This window comes from Megalopta genalis, chromosome 10, assembly GCF_051020955.1.
Source record: "Megalopta genalis isolate 19385.01 chromosome 10, iyMegGena1_principal, whole genome shotgun sequence".
Lineage (NCBI taxonomy): Eukaryota > Metazoa > Arthropoda > Insecta > Hymenoptera > Halictidae > Megalopta > Megalopta genalis.
Window position 1 is genome coordinate 6,736,849 of NC_135022.1, and position 14,404 is coordinate 6,751,252.

The following is a 14,404-nucleotide window of genomic DNA, read 5'->3' on the forward strand; positions in this document are numbered from 1 at the left end:
CCCCGGGCGTATTAGCCTTCCCCGGGTATGGCGGCTCTACCCGGGGTGACCTCCTTTCCGACCACACTCGTGGGATGAACTATGGATTCTTCTTTTTCAAAAACAACCGGGGAGGGGGGTAACGAGCGAGAGGGAGAGGCGTGCGAGCCAATCGTGCGCCTAGAACGATATGTAGAGCCGGTGTCGCGGAGGCTTTCTGCCACACGCGGCACAAAGAGGCCTGCGGAGGGCCTTGGCGACTGCGACGGGGGGGAGGAGTCGGACTTCTCCGTCTCCTCCCACCACTCGTCGCAGAGCGTCCCGGGCACCTCCAGGAGGAAACGGGGCCGGCCACCGACGACCGGGAAATACGTTGGCCTCCAAGAGGCCAAACGCAGACAGGCTGAGGTTGATAGAAGCCTCATAGCGGGCATTTTCGACCCGGCTGCCCCGGGGCCGAGGCCTGCGAGATCCAGCGACCCGCTGCCGGATGAGGTTGAGGTCGCTGCGGATTTCCGGGGCCGCCCGACGCGTGACGTTGCGGCAGCAGTAATGGAGTGCCTGGGCGATGTGGCCAGAATCTCCAGTGCTGCGACGGGACTGAAGGCCAGTGCGGTGCGGTCCCTCCGGACGGCGGCCCTGAGCAGCCGGGTGGGCGTTGCGGAGCTGGCAGTTCGGTCGGCTCCCAGCGCCACCCGGCTGTTGGAAGCCGAGAATGCCCAATTAAGGGAGCAGTTGGCGGAGTTGCGAGCTGAAGTCGCCCGACTCCGTCAAGCGGTGGAGGCGGGGCCGGCTGTTGCCGGGATGGCTCCGCCGCTGCCCCCTGGTGGGGGCAAGGGATTGCTGCCGGATATCGGCGCTCGGGGGCCCCAGACCCCTGGGCGAGGAGGGTCCTCGCCCCCACCCGCGGCTGTGCCAGCAGATTTGCTGGCACAGATCGGCTCCGTTATCGATGCCAAATTGGCATCGTTCAGAAGGGAGCTGGTCCCGCGGGTGCGAGGCCCACGATCGGCGGCACCCGTGCCGTCCGCCCCACCCCTGCCGATGGACAGGAGGGGGGGAAAGAAAAAGGGTGGCAGTGGGGGAGGGACTGTGGTCGCTAAGGCGACACAAATGCAGCCCGCCCCTACTGTTGCGCCGCCCTCCACCACACCTCCAACTGAGGTGTGGTCAAAGGTAGTTGGCCGGAAGGCCAAAAGGGCGGCTGCCGCAGATAAACCTGCGGCAGCTGCCAAGGCTGCTTTGACCCAGAGGGCGGCGAGGCGGGTGGCACCGGCTGCTCCCAAAAGGGCTCCCCTGCCGCCGCGTCCACCCCGCACGGCTGCCGTTACTCTAACGGTACCGGCCGGCGGGGCGATGACTTACGCCGAGGCGATGGCCACTGCCAGGTCCAAAATAGACCTGGCAGAAATTGGCATCGCCTCGCTGAAGCCGAGGAGAGCGGTGACGGGGGCAATAATTTTAGAGGTCCCCGGAGCTGATGGCGCAGCCAAGGCCACTGCCCTGGCCTCTAAGATGGCTGACGCGCTGGCAGGGACCGGCGTGAAGGTCGCGCGCCCAATCAAAAAGGCCGACCTTAGGGTGCGCGGCCTGGTCGACTCGACCACGCCGGTGGAGGTCGCTGCAGCTGTCGCCCGTGTGGGAGGGTGCGACCGGGGGGATGTGAAGACCGGCGAAATCCGGTCTTCCCCCTCTGGTTTGGGCACCCTCTGGGTCCAGTGCCCTGCTGCGGCCGCACGCAAAGTTGCGGTCGCCGGCAAACTGACAGTGGGCTGGACCCAGGCGACAGTGGAGGCCCTCAGCGCCCGGCCCTTGCAGTGCTACCGCTGCTTTGGCTTAGGCCACACGAGGCAGCGGTGCACTGCGGCTGAGGATCGGTCCGGCTGCTGTTTTGGGTGCGGCAGTCAGGACCATAAGGTGGCTGGCTGCACTGAACAGCCAAAGTGCCCGCTTTGCGCGGGTGCTGGCAAGCCGGCCGGCCACCGCCTCGGCAGCCGGGCGTGCCCTGCCAGCGCGAGACGCGGCAGAGGGAGCAGGGGTAGGAGAACCACGACGGCCAAGGCGGCAGCCGCCGTGGCAGCTACTAATACAAAGGATCCGGCACCCAAGGATGCCGCCGTTGCGCCCGCGGGGGCGGTTGGGGCTGATAAAACTCCAGACGCCACCGCTCCCGCGGCGGCGATGGAGATTGAGGCGCCGGAGTAATGGGGCCTACTGGCCCTATTATTCAGGCCAACCTGAACCGCTCGGTCAGGGCACAAGACCTTTTTGTGCAATTCCTGGCCGAGCGGGGTGCCGGGTTGGCCGTAGCGGCGGAGCCGTACCGGGTCCCCGACCATCCTCATTGGATGGGGGACTTGGACGGCTCCGCTGTTATAATATGGGCAGGCCGGCCGGGGTCCCCGGCGTGCTCCGTTATCGAGCGCGGCCGGGGATACCTGGCCGTTGACTGGGGCGGCACCGTGGTTGTGGCGATCTACGCACCTCCGAGGTGGTCCCTCGAGGAGTATGAACAGTATCTGGACGTGGTGGGGAGATGCGTCTCTCGCTGCCAGCCACGTCCGGTGCTGGTCCTGGGGTACTTCAACGCCAAGTCTTCAGCTTGGGGTTCCCCCAGGACGGACCCGAGGGGCCGGGAGGTGCTTGATTGGGCGGCGGGACTCGGGCTCTGTCTCCTAAACACGGGCTCGGTCCATACGTGCGTGCGGTATAACGGGGGGTCCATCGTTGACCTGTCATGGGCAACGCCCCCGGCCGTGCGCCGTATTACGGGGTGGAGGGTGGCGGAGGAGGTCGAGACGCTGTCCGACCACAGATACATTGTTCTCGGCCTCTCCGCCGCCCCATCGACGCCCCGACGTCGCCCCGCTGATGAGGGATCGCCTCAGCCACGGTGGGCGCTGAAGCGCCTCGACCAGGACGCTCTGATGGCGGCATCCCACGTCGTGGCCTGGCCGGCAACACTGGCCGGGCCAGTCGACGGGACAAGGGAGGCCCATTGGTTCCGGGGCGCAATGACGTCGATTTGCGACGTCGCCATGCCCCGGGCCAGGGTCTTCCCGAGGAAGGCGGTGTACTGGTGGTCGCGCGCGATAGCGGATTTACGCACAGAGTGCGTCCGCGCGCGACGCCAGTACGCCCGCGCCCGTCGACGACGACGTTCCGACGTGGAGCTGGCTATCCAGCTGTATGGGCGATACAGGGAGAAGGTGGTCGCCCTGCAGCTGGCCATCAGGCAGGCGAAGAGCCAGGCCTGGCGCGACTTTCTCGGGTCTCTGAACCGAGATCCGTGGGGGCGCCCATACAAAATGGCGATGGGACGTTTACGTCCCTGGGCGCCCCCTCTGACGGAAAGCCTGGATCCGGGGATGCTCGGACGGGTCGTGGACGCGCTATTCCCCGTCAGCGGGGAGGCGTCCCGGCCCGTCCCTCAGCTAGAGGGACATGAGTGGTCCCCGGATCTGGAGGTCGCGCCGGAGGAAATGGCCGGGGTAGTCAAATGGCTTCGGGGCAAGAATACTGCCCCGGGGCCGGACGGTATCCCCGGCCGGGTCTGGTTGCTTGCCATGAGCGTCCTGGGCGGGAGGCTCAGAAGCCTCTTCTCCGGGTTCCTGAGGTCCGGGGTGTTCCCGGACCTCTGGAGGAGAAGTCGGATGGTCCTCTTAAGGAAGGATGGGAGGCCTGCGGATTCTCCCTCCGCGTACCGGCCCATTTGCCTCCTGGACGAGGTGGGCAAGATCTTTGAGAAGATCATTGCTGCCCGCCTCGCCAGGCACCTGTCCCGCGTCGGCCCCGATCTGGCGGACTGCCAGTTCGGCTTCCGGGAGGGGCGATCGACGGTCGACGCAATCGACCGTCTAAAGTCCCTCTCGGACAATGCCGTGGCACGGGGCGGGGTCTGCTTGGCGGTGTCGATCGACATCGTCAATGCGTTTAACACCCTGCCCTGGTCCGCCATTAGGGAGGCCCTGGTTGAACACCAGGTGCCTCCCTATCTGAGGCGGGTGATCGGGGCCTACCTGCGGGACAGGTGGGTGGAATACCTGGGCCGGAACGGGACGATACGGAGGGAAGTGGACTGCGGGGTCCCACAGGGGTCCGTGTTAGGACCACTCCTGTGGGACCTGGGATATAACGCAGTCCTGGAGAAGGCCTCCCTGCCCGACGGTGCCACCCTTGTCTGCTATGCGGACGACACGTTGGTGGTCACCGTCGGGGACACCTTCGAGAGGACCATCCGACGAGCAGAGGTTGCGGTGGCAGCCGTCGTCGCGAAGATCCACGATCTGGGGCTGAAGATGGCCCCGGAGAAGGCCGAGGCCGTCTGGTTTGGACGGCCTCGGTCGCGGCCACCGGCCGGATCGTGGATCTGGGTTGGAGGAGCCTTCGTCGAGGTGAAGTCCGAGATCAAGTATCTCGGACTGATCCTCGACAGCCACGGGAGATTCGGGGCGCATTTCGGCCGCCTCGTCCCCCGGGTTGAGAGGGCGGCGGCCTCGCTCGGCCGCCTGTTGCCCAATCTCGGGGGACCGGATAACATGGTGCGTCGCCTATACCTAGGCGTGGTGCGGTCCATGGCCTTGTACGGCGCCCCGATCTGGGCGCCGTCCGCGAGGGCAAGCCGGCGCATCACTTTGTTGTTGCGCCGGCTTCAGAGACAAATGGCCCTTCGTCTCATACGAGGTTACCGCACCACGTCTACCGTGGCGGCGCTTGCTCTGGCGGGAGAAATTCCCTTCGAGCTGCAGGCGGCGATGCGCGCCTATGTTTATAGGCGCATATGCATCGCTGGCCGGGCTCGGGGGGACCCGCCGGAGCAGGAGGCGGTCCAGTGCTTCGAGCTCCAGGCTCGGGGACTTGCGCTCGCCAGATGGCATGCGGAGCTTTGTTCCCATGCCGGCGAGCGCGTCCCTGGGGCTCTCCTGTCACACTTCACCTCGTGGCGGGAGAGGCGGTTTGGCAGGCTCACCTACCGTGCGACGCAGGTGTTCACCGGGCATGGCTGCTTCGGTGTATACCTGTGTCGCATCGGTCGGGAAGCGACGACGGTGTGCCACCACTGTGGCGCGGAGGAGGACTCGGCGCAGCATACACTGGAGGTATGCCCCGCCTTTTCAGTGCTGCGCCGAGTCCTAAGACGGGAAGTTGGTCGCGACCTCGCTCTCTCCAGCTTAGTTGGGGCCATGCTGGAGAGCCCAAGAAAATGGGCGGCAGCCATCGCCTTCTGCGAAGAGGTGATGCTGCAGAAGGAGGCTGCCGAGCGGGGTCGCCGTGAGCGGGGGGTGCGGCGTGTGCGCCCACACCTAGAGCCCCCCTCCCCGAGCAGATGAGAATAGGCGGGCGGCGGGTGTACCAGATTACTGGTTTAATTGCCCGCCGCCTGCCAACTGAAGATGTCCTCCCCATATTGGGAGTGACGAGGCAGTTTCTCCACTCCTTTCAATTCTAATGAAACTGTTCATTACCTGTTCATTAAGTAGTCTTTGAAATTATTCATCTTTACGATATTAGCTGTCGCAACTACCAAATGATCGACATACAAAACTACATAGATATTTTTTGAAATATCTCCTTTATCTAAAATGTAAGTACAACGGTCAACTGGGGAATTCTGAAAATCTTTTTAAGAGCCTTTTCGAATTCTTCAAACCAGCATCTTGCTGCTTGTTTTAATCCATACAAAGCTTTATTTAATTTACAAACTTGATTCTGTTTGTTTTCAATTCCCTCAGGTACTCTCATATAAATTTCCTCCTTTAATATACCGTTTAAAAATGCGGTTTCTACATCCATATGATGGATTAATAAATTAAATTGATTAGCATAAGCAATTATAAATCTGAAACTTGAAATCCTTGCAATCGGAGCAAAGGTTTCATTATAATCTACTAAATACTTTTGGCTAAACGCTTTTGCAACCAGCCGAGCTTTATATCTTAATGGGTTTACAAATTCATCATCTTTTATCGTAAATACCCATTTACAATTTATTATATTTCTATTGCTAGGACTTGGTACTAATGTCCAAGTTTTATTCACCATAAGAGAATTAATTTCTTCTCTAATAGCTTGTTCCCATTGTTCCCTATCATTTCTGTTATTTGTTTCCTGATATGATGCAGGAGTTTCACAAACTACCGATTGTGCACACATCATATAATCAATCGGCATGTCCTCTTCATCATATGAAATGTGCGGTTTCCTTTTAATCCTATCACTCCTTCTTGGTTCTGATAACATTCTTTTACTGCTATTTGTACTATCTGTATTTGTACTATTCTGAGAAGAAGACCTATCTACTGTTATTTCAATATTATCATTATGGAATTTTTCATTGATTCTGTTTGAATTTATACTCTCTAGTTTATCTGTTTTTCCATCAACAGACTTACTATGATCACCCACTGATTTTGACTTTACGTCAGAAACATCAGTTTTATTTCCGATATTTTCCGAACTTAAACTATCTGGTTTGCCATTATCAGATTTCTTTAATTCCTTTATTGAGTTTGACATTACGTTAGAAATTTCAATTTTATTTTGAGATTTTTCACAACTAATCTCTTTAACATTTGCTACCGGCCTTGACTTTAGGAAATTAACTTCGTCAAATATTGTATCCCTGACAACGAAATACTTTTCCTTTTCACGTCCCACACTCTATACCCGTTTGTTTCATAGCCTGCTAGTATTCCTTTCCATGTCTTTTCGTTACATTTGGTTTTACTAGTTTTATCATGCACATATAGTGTAGAATCAAATATTCTTAAATATTTTATTTGTGGAAGTAGTGATTGGACCGCACACGTCCGTATGTACTATAAACAAAGGTCTTTTTACATGATCTTTATCTTTTTCCTTTTTAAACGGCAATCGTGCTTGTTTTCCATTAACGCAAGCTTCGCATAAGTTATTATTTGGTATTATTTTATTTACCAATTCGACATCGCTAATCATTCCTTTATTTCTTAACTCTAAGAATTTACTTTTTTCAATATGTCCCAAGCGTTCATGCCATAGTTCAAAATTACCTTTGATAATACTGTACATTTGGACTGAGTTTACTTGTTCATGCTTTATTTTAAAATCTATTGTAACAAGATTGTTCGAGGACTTACCCCTGATGATCGCCTTACCGGATTTAAAAATCTGTACACCTTGTTTATCAAATACAATCGTATTACCCATACTTTGCATCTTTGATACAGAGAGCAAGTTATATGGTACTTCCGGCGAATATAGGACGTCCTTCAATTCTCCTGCGACTCCTGTGTCACTGAGTACTTCCAGTGTGTCCCTTTTTGTTGCCATGATGTATTTTCCAGATTTTGTCACTGATATCCTGATCGGTGTCTTCAGCTCCTCGTTTTGCTAAGTCTACCCTATTGATAATATGGTCGGACGCTCCTGAATCCAATAAAAATTAAACCCGTTCTCTTCTATCTTCAGTGCATTCCACATATCCTGCCATGAATGCAAATCCATCTGTATTTGCAGCATTTGTATTTTGCTGCACACACTGCACTGTTTGTAATGTTCTCCTGTTTTCGCTATTTTTATAGTCCATGGTTCTCTTGTGGTAGTAACAATCCTTCTTTATATGTCCTTTTCTTCCACACTGGTAACATTTTGTCTTCATGTTCGTAGACGTTTTATTTCGTATTTAAAAATTTCCACGTTTTTTGTTTTTATAGGAAAGTCTTGATTAGTGAATCTCCTTTTATTATTATTTTGTTTAATTGCCCGGAGAATCTTTATACTTGAATCGGCATTCTCATTTAACAACTTCACCTCATGATCCAATAGCCTGGTTTTTACGAATGCAATACTTAAGTTGTCTTCAGCTAAAGTTTCAATAGCTGTTATCATTCCATCATAAGATGATGGAAGTGTTAATAACAAATGAGAAATTACATCTATCTCTTCTAATTTTCCTCCAGCTGCTTTCAATTCAGTGATTAGGCCATCAAATGTCGTGAAGTGTCTCATCAATGGGGTATCACTTTGCAATTTTATACTCAGTAATTTCTTTTGCAGAGCCAGTTGAGTGGTACACACGAGGTGTCATGCACACCAGAAAATTAAAACGGCTGCCACGGTTAAACTTCATATTATTTCGGGTCCGAAAAATTAGTAAATATTCTTCAGACGTTCTAAAGTAAAGGTGAACAGCGTTTTTCTTAAAAATATCACTGTTATGTAGTAAAAAAATCCGGTAAGTTCTCGCCTTGTGACTTGTTCAATACTTCGAACGCGGCTCGAGTCCGTCCCGACCTTCTGTTAAAGCCTCGTGCTGCGGACTCTCTCGCGGACCCTCTCCCTCGCATCGTCACCTCTCATTGGCCAGTGTTTTTCGTTAATAACTCGTAAACAAAGCCCCAGATTGCATTTTCGCAAAGGAAAAAGTTACTTCAAATGACCTCAGCTACCCCTCATTTTTGGCTGTTAAAATAATCGTCGAACACCCTGTATAGCGGTATCTTTGATATACAGTTTACATCACCGTCGGTGCGTGTTGACGGAACCGGCGGAAACGTAATCTGATATTTTCGAATCTCAGTCCTAAGTAAACTATAAATTAATTTTTGTCCGAGGCTAAAGTTTCTTTTTCGACAATCGGAGACAATAAATTCTATTTCGGCGACGAGGGTGAGGAGATAAACATCCCGGACGGCTCGTACGAACTGGGGGCGATCAACGCTTACTTGAGGCGTGAGATAAGCGCGCGGTATCCTTCTCCAGCCAAAGATAACAACGATGTAGAATATCTGCTGATCCTACGAGCGATCAACAATACTATGAAAAGCGAAATTAAAAGCGCATATAAGATAGATTTTACGAAACCCGACACCGTGGGTCCAATCCTAAGATTCTCTAGGAATCGCATTCTATCACCGAACACGTGGCATGTATCGCACACTTCCGTGAATATCATTAACACGAATATTATTCGAATAGAATGCAACGTAACCACCGGTTCGTACGATAACGGGAAACTGATTCACACGATACACGAATTCGCGCCTAACACGTCGCCGGAGTATAAAATATCGGAAACACCGGCACGAGTCATTTACCTCCTGATCGTTACACGATCAATGGAAGATTTAACGGTTCGCATCGTGGACCAGTCTGCACGTTTGATTGATTTTCGAAACGAAGAAATCACGGTTCGGCTGGACGTTCGTCGAATCGTCTCATAACCTTGACATAGCCGTTATGTTAATTCATAATAATAATAATAGGATATCGAATACGTCGAACATAAAAAACGGCGCGCCATTTCGACAATAAGTAGAAGAAGAAGACGAGGAAACTAACCGAAACATGGAATATCTGCGATCTTTGGGATTCATCGTTACCAAGTAATCGAACTCGCTTCACCGCCATGTCCGACGACATTCTGAACATCTCTGAGGCACCAATCTTCGACAATCGAATAACTACGATCGACATGCACATCTACAATACGTACGCCAACACAACGTTTGGAAACAGTGATGAGATAAGAATACCCATTCAACATCAAGACTTGTACACTCTTCCGTGTAAAAGCTTCCTATACGTGGAGGGAAGACTCAGCCTACCGGGAGGATCGACCAACGACACGGTGGCTCTAGAGAACAATGCGGTAGCGTTTATGTTCGACGAGATACGTTATGAACTGAACGGAGTGGAAATCGATCGGTCCAGAAATCCCGGTACAACGACGATCTTGAAGAATTACATCAGTCTGAACATTACGAAGAGCAACGCGCTTGTGATGTAAATTTTCACACTTAGATATATAAAAAACTTTATTTCATTCAAGCTGGTTACGCCTGAATGTACAATACAATAAATGAACACAGTACAAATTTTAATAGTAACGACGGACAGCAATTTGATGTGTATGGGTCAAAACCCTGATTCCAACTCAATGGTCTGTCTTTGATGTGCGGTGATTTTATACAGGCTCTTATCTCGCTCCACGTGGAGCAGGCTCTTATCTCGCTCCACGTGGAGCAGGCTCTTATCTCGCTCCACGTGGATCGTAGTCGGCTGGACCTCAACCGGATGTTGTTATGATGGTGTAACGGGGCGTGTAGGCTGTCACACGCTGTCCAACGCGGGCTGGATATACAGAAACGATGATCAACGGAGGGAAACTCTCACCGTAACGCTTACGAATTTGCTACATTTCAACTTTTGCGGGCATATGAACACATTGCTAGACTTCTGCGAAGATTACAAACGTGTTGTAATAAATGCTCGGCACGGATTGATTTTGATTCGCGAGCGCAACGACGCTAACGCGTTACGAAGCAGGTCCGACAATGCGAAACCTGTCCTGGATTTGTATAAAATTCAATGGAGAATGCCGCACGTCACTTTGGATGGAATACACAAGTTGTCGATGCTGCGTATGCTTGAGAGCGAAAGATCGATCAGCATGAGTTTCCGTTCGTGGTTACTGTACAAATATCCGATGCTGCATACAACCACGAAGCACACGTGGGCGATAAAAACAGCTCCGCAAATGAAAAAACCGCGGTACGTGACATTCGCGTTACAAACCGAAAGGAGAAACGATTTAAAGAGAAACTCAACCCAATTCGATTCGTGCTTATTATCCAATATTCGACTTTACCTGAACTCGGAGATGTATCCCTATTTTCGATTGATGCGTATGCTTTTACACAGCAAATTTACAAATTAAAAAATATTTTAAACTTTGTATTACATTTTTTTTATTCATCGTTGTCGTCATCATCGTTGATGGACAAAACGGACATTGCGCGCTAAACATATATTATAATCAAGCGTTTTTTAAAATAAATTTTTAATTTCATTAATTTTCAAACTCACAATTATTGCACACGCCTCTGTCTTCTCCTCCATCGTCTGGTGAAGGATGCCACACTCGTCCACGCTTCTTGGCGGTATCGACGTCGTTCGAGGATCGTACGGACAATTCCTGGACCAAAAGCGATGCTCCAACATGGGTTTGTCCCAGGCTTCCCACCAATAGAGTTCTATGCCTCACATGAAGCATTCCATGAAATCATCCTCCCTCAGATAATAAAATCCAGCGATCGCGAGCTCCTCCGGCTTAATAAACGGGACCGGTCAATTTTCAAAGCTGCGAAGCCTGTCCTCTTCGCACCGATAATCCATACGTTCTAATGTTCTCTCTCACTCTCTTTCTCTCTCTACAAAAAGGCGCGATAAAAATAAAAAATAATTGTAACTGAAAGAAAAAGAAAAAAAATGTGTTACCTTTCGATTTCATTAGCCACATCCAAAATACACGAACTTTGCTCAAACAACAATGATATTGAATCTTCTCTTTCGAAGTTCGCGTCCAGCAATGGAGCCTTCATGGTATGTGGTATTCTTGATTCATCGGTTCCGCGATCAATGAATTGAATTTCGGACAGCCGAGATATTCCAAATTGAAACTGCGAACTCCTATTTTATTTAAAATATTTTTTAAATGTTTGTACGCGACGACGGGATCCTTGTAGTCTCGAACGAAATTTTTTATAATAGTGCCAATGTCCTCTTGTTGATAATTCTTTTTCCCCTATAAATTTTTAAATAGAATCCCGTGCACGAAATTCGAGACATGCCATGCAGACTTCTGATCGCTTCTGGATAAATCCATGTAGCGAACGCGCAATTCGAATTCAAATAATTCATATTCAGCGCTATGAGCATTTACGATGGCTAATTCTTTACAATTAAATTTGTTGGCTACGAAGAAACCGTCCATATCGACAATAAAATCTATTGCGGGCATCTTAAACGTAAACTTACTTTTTGCAAAATATATGTCTATAGCAACACGCACCTTTCCACTGTACGACAACGATTTAATTTGCTCCGCGTTATGCTTCATCTATTTATTAACATGCACGCACGCGCACTTCACTCTCCACAACGTCGTAAAAATGCAAGCGCTCCCTCTCTAATCTACCCCTCTCTCTCTCGCTCTCTCACTCTAAAACATTTCGTACAATGTAAAAATGCAAGCGCGATAAAATAACGCCACATGATATTAAATTCAATAAGACAAGAAGACTGCATAGAAATCGTCTCCAGACTCGTTACAAATGCGATGCATTCGTCGTGTGCGACGGAAACCGTTGCGAAAAAATGGTTAAACATTATAATTAAAGACATTATTTTATGTCGAATAATATCACTTTAATTAGTATATACTTTCATATATTTTATCATTAAATTAAGAATATATGGTTACTTTTGTTTAAATCAAAACAACTACCGTGAGAACTGTTTCTAGATCAAGATTTAGAAAGGTTTTAACTATTTGTATTGTTCTGCCTCTGTTGCTCTCTCTTTCGATGATTAGAGGAGCTTGCCAGACAAATATTATCTGAAGCAGAACTACATACTAAAGGAGATGATAAAGATCCAACGGCGAGAGAGAAAGAGCACTGAGAAATTTCTTTGAAATTCTTTTTAACCTCTTTGAAGTAGGTTTGCAACTGAAAGTCTACCAAATGCTCAAAGAGAAGAACGAAACAAACCTGATTGCTGTAACAATGAAGTTTTTGCATGATAAGCTTAAGAAATTAATCAAAAATATTTCCAAATATGATGATTTGTGTTGGGACAAAAGGTTGGACAGAAGAGGAGCTTGCAAGACCGAGATTGCAGAATCTATAGCCTACGTATTAGCTGCTGTGGGTAAAGTAGATTATTTTTTTTTTTGAGGACCTGATTACAGGTAGTAGAGGATTCAGTATAAAGCCTTTACAGGAAAGTTGCAAGCAATATGCGCAACAAGTTAATCAGTCAAAGGAAGGCTCATGTTTGGGTAATGCTTTAAAAGGAGAATATGAAAGCTTTGTGAATATATTCCAAACATTGAATTTACTGCAGAAGATATTGAAAATATGGGTTCCGGTTCAGAAATAAGAAATCTAAAGTTGAAAAATGTTCTATGCGGAAGTCCTGAAATTGAAGGAAAATTGATATATGAAAAGTATGGCGCAAAAATTAGGTAAGGTGGATCCAGCTGATAATATTATTTATATGATGAATTACAGGAACCATTTTGTACCACTTCTTAGTAATATTGAAAAAGATATAAAGAGAAACATGAAAGTTTCTAGAGAGGAAGCTCGTGGTAATGTGATATAGATTCAAACTCGAACAATATTTCCAAATCTTACATTTCTATGCAACTACGAGATATTAAAAATAACTCACACATACAAAGTGGTCATTCAAGGAGTACAAGTAAGGAAAATCGTGAAATTGGTGCAAGCTCTAGAAAACGTAAACATACTGTTACGGACAAAGATAGTAAGGTACCAAAAAGTGGGCACATTGATATAAATGATACTAGCAATGAGGATTCGGAATTTCTTAATGATTTACAAGATGGATCTAGACGGGATGGATTGAGTAATGCTTATCAACGTATTCCCCATCAATTGATTGGACTTATCTATCAATTAGACTTGTCGATTCTCTGCTTACTAAGGAAGTCCATATATAAACATAAATATCCTTCATTATCGTTAGCGTTTGAAAAGTCTGATATTGATAAGTTTAGTAACATTGTTCTTTGCTACGAGAAGAGGTCTATTAATCTACAAATTGACGGTCTATTAATCACAAATATTATACAGATAATAATATTAGTTATGCTAGATTATTTACTAAAGAAAATCGAAGTTTTTCCATGAATAATTACCTTAATAGTTTTGTTAAACATATAATCTCTAAGACAGATGATTTATCAAATGATATAGAATACCTTGCTATCTACAGGGTGTTCTACAATTATTTTAACAGCCGAAAAAGAGGGGTAGCTGAGGTCATTTGAAGTAACTTTTTCCTTTGCGAAAATGCAATCTGCGGCTTTGTTTACGAGTTATTAACGAAAAACACTGGCCAATGAGAGGTGACGGTGCGAAAGAGAGAGAGAGAGTCCGCAGCACGAGGCTTTGACAGAAGGTCGGGACGGACTCGAGCCGCGTTCGAAGTATTGAACAAGTCACGAAGCGTGAACTTCCCGGATTTTTTTTATTACGTAAAAGTGATATTTTTAAGAAAAACGCTGTTCATCTCTACTTTAGAAGGTCTGAAGAATATTTACTAATTTTTCAGACTCGAAATTATACGTAGTTTAACCGTGACAGCCGTTTTAATTTTCTGGTGTGCATGACACCTCGTGTGTACCATATGAAATTTTTATGCAAGATGTACAGTGAAGATTAACGAATGATTTGCAAAGCTGATTTAATAATAAATAACCGCGTTAAGGGACGTAAAGGATTAGTTTATTAGAGAAATATGAAAAATATTATCAATAAGAAACTCACCCATTTAGTTGAGAATGCATTTGCTGACTCGTATGTACTGACCTCGTACAACTAACAGCTGATCCCAGGTCGGTGGCCGCAATATT

At 48.2% G+C, this 14,404-nt stretch overlaps 1 long non-coding RNA gene across 1 annotated transcript in view; it reads right to left on the bottom strand.

Annotated features, from left to right (window-relative positions):
- Positions 1-13,771, bottom strand: part of LOC143260138 (uncharacterized) — a 34,893-nt gene extending 21,122 nt beyond the window's left edge. The window contains exons 1-2 of the long non-coding RNA XR_013034246.1: positions 11,239-13,771; positions 10,828-11,171 (exon numbers count right to left, since the gene is read on the bottom strand). This is a non-coding gene — a long non-coding RNA (uncharacterized LOC143260138). The remainder of the gene's footprint in view (positions 1-10,827; positions 11,172-11,238) is intronic.
- Between the last annotated feature and the right edge of the window lie 633 nt (positions 13,772-14,404).